The following is an 8,296-nucleotide window of genomic DNA, read 5'->3' as shown; positions in this document are numbered from 1 at the left end:
ATTGGTCCATGCAGGAGGTGGTGTGTAATGTATACACAGGAGGTGGCGGCCGCTCTCTCACGAGGGGGTGGGGTCTGCTCGCTGAGGTGAGGTGAGCCTCGCGGAAAGGTAGCACAGAGATTATGCACAGTGCTGACGGCACATATTTGTTCGATAGCGCTCCGACTCGGCGAGCGTGCTCCTGGTATTTGGAGCGTCACCTCGCCTCCGTGTGACACCTCCTCCCTCCCTCTGAATGAGATGACGATCGCCTTAATGAGAAAATGCAAATGGGGAAAAGGGAGAAGAAAGGAGCTCTGCAGGGGACGCGAGGCAGAGACGAACCGCTTCCTGCTGCATGCGGCGGCTGCAGCACTTGTTTTCGCCTGCGTCTGCATGCAGGTGATTAGTGACCTCACATACCTGCCACACCAACAGGAAGGATGGCGTGGATGGAGAGGAGCAGATGAAGATGAGCACAATGAAGTGACTCTTCGATGAGTAAAATGTTCTGGAGCGCCCCATCGAAGGCCTCCATCAGTGTGTTGCTCAATCATCCAGCGGTCCTCTGCCCCCTTGTCCTTGGACCTGGTTGTCATGGTAACGGCCACCTCAGGAAGACAGCGTGAGCTTCCTGTTCCTGTGACATCACACACACATATATACTTTTTCTGCGCACAGATAAAAGTGAAGCCGGACGATGTTTGAATGGGAGAGATGTGCGTGATGAATCATTCCGGAGGATTGTGAATGAATTAGTCACGGCTGGAAGTGAAGGATGGAAGGAAGTCTGCCATCCGAGAACAGATGATGCAGCTAGCCATTATTTTCATTATCGGTTAATCTGACAGTTACTTCCTCGATTTGATCGATGAGGGGTCTATAAAATGTCATAAAGCAGTGAAAAAGAGAGGCCGAGGTGACGCCTTCTGACTGCTTTTGTTTTCCCGCCTAAAACCCAAAAATGTTCAGTTTACGATCACACAGACAAAGAAAAGCAACAAATCTTCACGTTTGAGAAGCTGGAAGCAGAGAATATTTGGAAAATCATTAAAAATGTTCATTTTCTCTTTAGCTGACTGCACAAAGTTGACATGTAGTGTGAAATATTGAAATAAGAGTTTTGTCTGCGACCGATTTGGCTGTTTTTCCGTCGTCTTGTCTGAATTAGCCGTCGTGTCCCTGCCTCACGGCGATGCCTTAAACCCTGCAGCTCTGATCCCGACCACATCGGGACATTTTTTTGAATCCCCACGTGTGATAACCAGCGACAGCAACAAAAACACAGATAACAGACAAACAAACGAGAAACGTTATCTGTGACTCTAAGCACGCCGGTCGTGCTCCTTTTCAGCGTTCTGTAGCATCGAACGGTGTCAGTTCAAGGCCCCTGCTCTTGCTGTAATTTTGGGAGCCCATGGTTCCAGAGCAGACGGTTGAAGCCCTCGGAGGTTTGGATGGATGTGAAACTCTGCAGGTTGTATCATGAGTAGGCCAAAAGGTGCACAACTGCGTTTGGAAAATCCTCCTCCTCCTGCTTTGATAAAAACTCCAAGGTGCGAACTCAGGCACATTAACACGTTAACTCTGAATCCTGGGGGGGCTTTTTAGAAACAACCATCCAGTCACGACCTTAAAGCATAACTTTCGTTTTTTACAACCTGGACCTTATTTGTTGCATTAAATACGACCATTTACTCCCCCAGACAACTTTGGTGGCATTTGGAGTCGTTTTGAAGAAATTAGCCCCAGAGGAGCGGCGCGTATATCCGTATAATGCGAGTACTCGGGGCATCCATGCGCAGCCTCTATATAACGCATAATCTGCGTAAACTCGTTCATATTCCAATATTTTGTTATGATATGCTGGTGCTATTCCCCTCTGAGCCCGTGGTGGCATGTTATCAACATCCGGCGTCTCTAGACAACTACCTCTGACGTGGATGAGGTCATTACCGAACGCCGGGCGCTGCGAGCAGCCAGCCACAACACGGCTGACTCTGCGGCGGTCGGCTACGAATACGCGATAACGAACCACAGCTGTGCCAAACTACAGCTAAACTAGCCGACCGCCGGCTCAGAGGGGAATAGCACCAGCATATCAGAACAAAATATTGGAATATGAACGAGTTTCCGCAGATTATGCATTATATAGAGGCTGCGCATGGATGCCCCGAGTACTCGCATTATACGGATATACGCGCCGCTCCTCTGGGGCTAATTTCTTCAAAACGACTCCAAATGCCACCAAAGTTGTCTGGGTGAGTAAATGGTCGTATTTAATCCTACAAATAAGGTCCAGGTTGTAAAAAACAAAAGTTATCCTTTAAATTTCAGTTCTGTTCACTTTTGGGTTTGTTGGATATGTAGGTCGATGACAGCCTGCAGGTGCTTCAGGTTCTCATGAAGTTTCAGTCTGGTTTTAAAACCTTGAATCGACCGAAAGGAGGAAGCTTCAATTTGAGATTAAGTGTTTTTGTCAGTGGACAAACACGATTCATCAGAGGATTTCAACGCTGCACAGAGGAATGATTTTGATAAGGTGAGTTTCTGAGAAAGGAGAAAGCAGCTTAAAACCGTCTGACTGCTGGAGCTCAGACCCTTTAAAGAGGAAAGTCTGGTCCCCCGTCGTCTCCAGGTGCTCATCACATCAAGCTTTTTGGCATCGTTGTCCGTTTTTATCTGCTTTAAATGTTTCCTCGCTTTCATTGCAGCACATTAAATGCTTTTTGGGATCTGCTCCAGCTTTTATAAGCAGCCTCACACCAGAGCTGTGGGCACACAATCTCACTAATGTGGAGCAACAGAGGTGATTGAAGTGAATCTCTTTGTTCAGGACGCCGGAGCGACGGTGTAACTGATCCAAATTTAAGCTGATGGTGTTTGGAGCTGAAAATATAAATGATTTCATGTGATTAAAAGCCTGCAAAATGGACTTATGTTTGAGCTTTGAGAGCGTGCAGCGTCCTCGTCCTCCTCGCCGGTTTCATGCGTTCACCTTTGATGACCGTCCCGCCGGCTGAAGCAACGAAACGCGCTCTCCGATAGAATCAGTCCAGAGATTTCTCCAGACAAACGCTTTATGCTCGGCACATTGTCTGCGTGTTGCCACATTGTGCTGCGCTGACTGTAGCCCCTCTGATCAAAGAGGCTGAGTCTTGTCTTTGGGGGTGTTACGAGGACGCACGAGGAGGTTTCTAAGAAGAAGCATTTCAGACTTCAAAAGGAAAAAGTGCGGCGGACGCCCTCCTTTCACGTTCAATCGACTGTGATCCAAGCCGAGGAGCTCCGCTGATATAATCTCGCCTCCTCTGTGGATCCGCTTGAATCCGCCTCCTTTCCTGCTACAGCAAACCTCATTTATTTCTTCCTCGTTTGACAGACAGACACAAACTGCTCTGCAACACTTGTTGTCATCGTCAGTTAATCAACAGACAGTTAATCCGATTATTCTCTTCATCGTTTGATTCATTGTTTGCTTTATGAATGGGCAGGAAATGGTGAAAAATGCAAATAAAGATATCCAAACACCAAAGGTGACGTCTTCAGATTGTTTATGTCGGGCTTACAGTTCAACACACAGATACTCAGATACAAAGAAAAGCAGCAGTTCCTCACGTTTGAGCTCAATGCTAACACCCTGATGTTGAACACATGCTGATGTTGAGCTGGCATGAACGTTCACCGTCTCAGTTTAACATTTTTGCACGCTAGCATTTGCTAATTAGCAGTAAAAGTGCAGCTGAGGCTGCTAGTATTGTGTTTAGTTTTGCATGCACAGTGTAAAAAACATTAATTCCATAAACCAGTATAAGTATTGGCGGGACAGAAACGTTGGCCTCCTGGTGGGTCCATCTGAGGGTTCGGTCGGGACCCTCTGAAAGGCGCTTCTGTAAAGAGTCTCACAACATTTTGTCGGCGGTAAAGTTTGCATTTACAGCCTTTGATGTGGTGTCTGAAATCCCTACAGGAAGTGTGAGTGGGGTTTGAAAGTAAAGCAGAAGGAGTCTGTTACACAGAGCTTCACTGGCTCGTTTGTTTTATTCCACAAGATCAAATACATCCCAGATACGTCACCCTGAGAGTATCCGGCCTTTAGTTACTACATGTTGAACGTTTTGGTAAAAGGATGGATCGCAGCAGTTATTAGACGTCTGTAAATCTAATCTGATGAAGTTCAGTGTGCATCAGTGAAACATCTTAGGTGAGCACCAACCGGTGTCCCGCAGGCTACAACCGGTCCCATTCAGAAAATGCCCTCAACCGTCCTCAAACTTCATAATTCATAGTTCACTTGTTCTACAGAATCAGATTATTCTCCACCTCCGTCCTCGCTGCTCGCGGACCGTCCGTCAAACCGCTGTGCTCCCCAGCTGTTGTATTCAGTTCTTTTGTTTGCTTCCTGAAGAGGAGTTTTTTGAGTTCACTGGTGGCTGAACTGTGGCTTTTGTACTGAGCTCTGACTGTCTACTTGTTGGCTCAGTATTGAGCCATCATTATGGATTTTTCACGTTTTTTAGGTATCTGTTCACAATGATATTCCTAAGAAAATGAAAAAAATAACCAATAATAGGCTATTTTGGCCTAAATATTTGTTTTATTTCAGAGTGTCTGCTTAGAACAATTCTGTTTGTCATGTCCAGTTGAGAACCGGGTGTAGGAGAACCTGCAGTGGCCGCAAAACTCATTAAAACTCACGATAGGTGCTCTGTAGAGTCAGCGTCCGGTTTGTCCGTTCTGGGCTACAGCAGAAACATGGCGGTGCAACATGGCGGCCTCTTTAGATCAGGACCTCTGCAGCTACAAAGAACTCATTCTAGGGTCACTTATCTTATTTTCAGGTGATTCTACACTAATGAAAGCATAATTATAAACATTATATTCAATTTCTGCCAGTAGATCCCCCTAAATCCTCCACACTGGTTCTTCAAAGCAAAACTGAATTGTCACATGAAGGACGTTCCAGAGACGTCCCCTCCCCTGAACAGTGATGGTCCAATCATAGCTTAGCAACAGTAACCAGGCACAGCAGAAGTCCGGCACATAACCTCATGCAACCTCATGGTGATAGAGCCATAAAGAGCCAGCCCAGCTGTTTCCCCCTGTTTTAAGTGATTATGCTAAGCTAAGCTAACTTAGCTGTAGCAACAAACGCGAGAGTGATGTCGATATTCTCGTCTGACTCTCAACAAGAAAAACACTGAAAATTTCCTTTAACCATAACAGAGCGTGAAGCATCAGCTGTGTTGCTGTGGTTACGCGCAGCCCAACAGAGACTTAACACCAATTTAGAGGAGTGATTAAACCTCTGACCGCCGGGACGCTTCAAACCGTATTTGACGTGTCCCGTTTGGCCGACCGGCCAATCAGAAACCAGCGTTTCGCCCGCCCGGGGTAAAATGTGTTGCGGCCGTCAGGGACACGGAGCAGCAAAGCGCTCATTCATTTATATGAAAGTGTTGCAGCTTAACGCTCGCTCAGTGTACGCGCGCGCATCACGAAATGGCAGCCATTTTAAATTAGTAAGCTACCAGCAATCCAGAATCAATACACACACACAAACACGGACAGTGATAGAGACACTGCTGTATGGACTGGTGGGGACCAAAGGCCATGGCAGCTTTTCTATAGAGACCTTTGAAGCATGTCCAGCAAACTGTGCGTGCGTGCGTGTGTGTGTGTGTGTGTATGTCTGTGTGTGCGCAGCTTGTGTGTGTCGATGCGGCAGATTCCAGCTCTTGTCTTCACCTTCCTCATCACATGGTTCACACACAGTGTGTGGTTGCCAAGACAACAGGTAGTGGAGTGGATAGGGTCCCCCAGGGATTGGTTTGTGTGTGTGTGTGTTTCTCTCTGTGTGTTTCTGTGTGTGTGTCTCTGTGTGTGTCTGTCTGTGTCTGTGTGTGTTTCTCTCTGTGTGTCTCTGTGTGTGTGTGTGTGTGAGAGAGAGAGGTGGGGTTATCATTGTGTATTCTGTACCCGCTCTCTCCCTCCTGCTGCAGATAGATCCAGCTCTGAAACAGGACGACCAGTGAAGCGTGCAGCCAGGCATTACCATGCCGACTGTAGGACTGACTGATGGTGTGTGTGTGTGTGTGTGTGTGTGTGTGTGTGTGTGTGTGTGTGTGTGTGTGTGTGTGCATGCAGAAAGTGTTTATGTGTGCAGGTTTTTTACTGCGGTCAGAGGACGTCGTCCAAGGTGACCCCTCTGAGAAAAATGGACAGTCTTCATCAGTAATTATCAGGGATTAAAGAGTCAGATAGAGAGTGAAGGGAGGAAGAAGAGGGTGGGGCTCAGCTATCAGCTGATTCAATTGATTAGTCAACCCGCAGAAAATTAAACAATTTAAATTGATCAGTTCCTCAAGTTATTGTCATTCGTCGGGCGCTGATCGTTGACTGTGACGATCCTTGTTGCTGTGAACTGAACGTCTTCGGTTTTAGACACAATAAGCAGTTTGAAGACGTCGCTTTGGGCTTCGAGAAGTGTTGATGGACATTTTTCACTGTTTATTTTCATTTTTTTTAAATAAATGTATAGACTTTTAGCCTTGCTATATCCGTTCATGGTCCGTTCATTCATGTTCTCCAGGGGATGAAACCTACTGGCAGTGATGGTCCTTTGACTCTCCCTCTAGCGTCACCAATATGGTTTTGAGTGAAATGTCTCAACAAATGTCGGATGGATTGTCATAAAAATTAGCTAAAGGCATTCATGGTCCCCTCAGAAATAATTTTAACTACTTTGCTGACTGTTTAACTTTTTTGAGCGCCATCATGAGGCCAAATTGCTCAAACAGACCTTTACTTTGTGTATTTCTGTGCTAAGTAGCGAATGCTAGCATGCTAAACCAAGATGGTGAGCCTGATTAACACCTGCTTAACATCAGCATGTTAGCATTTAGCTCAAAGCAGCGCAGTGTCTTCGGCCCTCTCTGAATCACACAAGTGCAACAACGAGTGCGAGGCGGTGTGTCTCGGGGCCGCAGACTGTGTGGGCGTTGCCATGCTCACCTGCTATTTTGGTTCATGTTTGTGCAGCAAAGTGCAAACAGGATGTGTGAGGTGGAATATGGATCAGAGGGTTTGGTGATTAATGAACACACTCGGCACGATGTGAACACACGGCATCACAAACCTGCAGCCGGAGGCAGATGGCGGCTTTTTATTTGATTATCAGTCGTAAAAAATATGGAAGAAGTCATTTATTGGATCACATCAATCCGACACTATTTCAGTTTTAACTCTACTGGATCTCATGTCATAAATGGTCTCATTATCTTATAAAATGTGTTACGGCAGCATTTAAAGGGCCAGTTAGTCATATTTAGGAGGATCTATTGTCAGAAATGGAATATAATATTTATTCTGTTTTAATTAGTGTTTAATCACATGAAAATAAAGAATTGTTGTGTTTTCGTTATGTTAGAAAGAGCGCTTTATAGCGACAGAGGGAGCAGGTGCTGTCCGAGGAGTCTACCATGTTGCTACAGTAGCCCAGAATGGACAAACCAAAGAGCCTTTCATGTGTTTCGTGAGCTTCGCAGCTTCCATATGTTCTCCTGCACACTTGGATCCAAGATGGCGGCGTGTGCAGACGCAGCGGCTCGTAGCTCCAGTGTTTACGTTTTTGTTTGTTTGTTTTTACTCATTAACCTCGTGTTAGTTTATTTTATTCCCTTTATTTTATTATCTTTCTTATTATCTACACGGGGGTTGCAATGCAAATTTCGTTGACATGCTCAATCACTATAAAGGATTCTTGAGTCTTGAATCTTGGAAAAGGAGAGGCGAGGACTATTCAGCTGGTTGCAGTCTGCGGCCTCGCCACTAGGTGCCACTAAATCGCACACACTGGACCTTTAAACCGTGATGCATTTCAGGAATAAAACATGAAAGTGAAGACACACAGGACTGATTGAGATTAACCAAAGCAGCTATGAATACTGTAAGAATCATTTCATTTATAGATAAATATAGACTGATTTACCTTGATCTGGCTTTAAACACATTAAATGTTATTTTTTTGGTTGGACAGATATTAATTCAAATGGTTTTACATTTTCAGCATTATTCTGTTGTTGCTTTGCATTTGCTTCAAATATTTACTGTATTCTTGTTGATGAGAAAGTGGCATCGATGTGGTTCTGAAACGTCTATTCTCAACACCATTTTCCACAAAAATCATCCGCCACAAAGTAGAGGCCAGGGTCGTGTTTTTCACTGCAGGATGAATGAGCTGCATGAAAGCAATGAGAGATGATCTGCCATCTTTGTGGAGGTAAAACGAAAGATTAATGGATGTCACAATTCTGCC

Source organism: Chelmon rostratus, chromosome 22 (assembly GCF_017976325.1).
Source record: "Chelmon rostratus isolate fCheRos1 chromosome 22, fCheRos1.pri, whole genome shotgun sequence".
Lineage (NCBI taxonomy): Eukaryota > Metazoa > Chordata > Actinopteri > Chaetodontiformes > Chaetodontidae > Chelmon > Chelmon rostratus.
The sequence above is the reverse complement of the archived record's forward strand: the minus strand, read 5'-3'. Positions refer to the sequence as shown.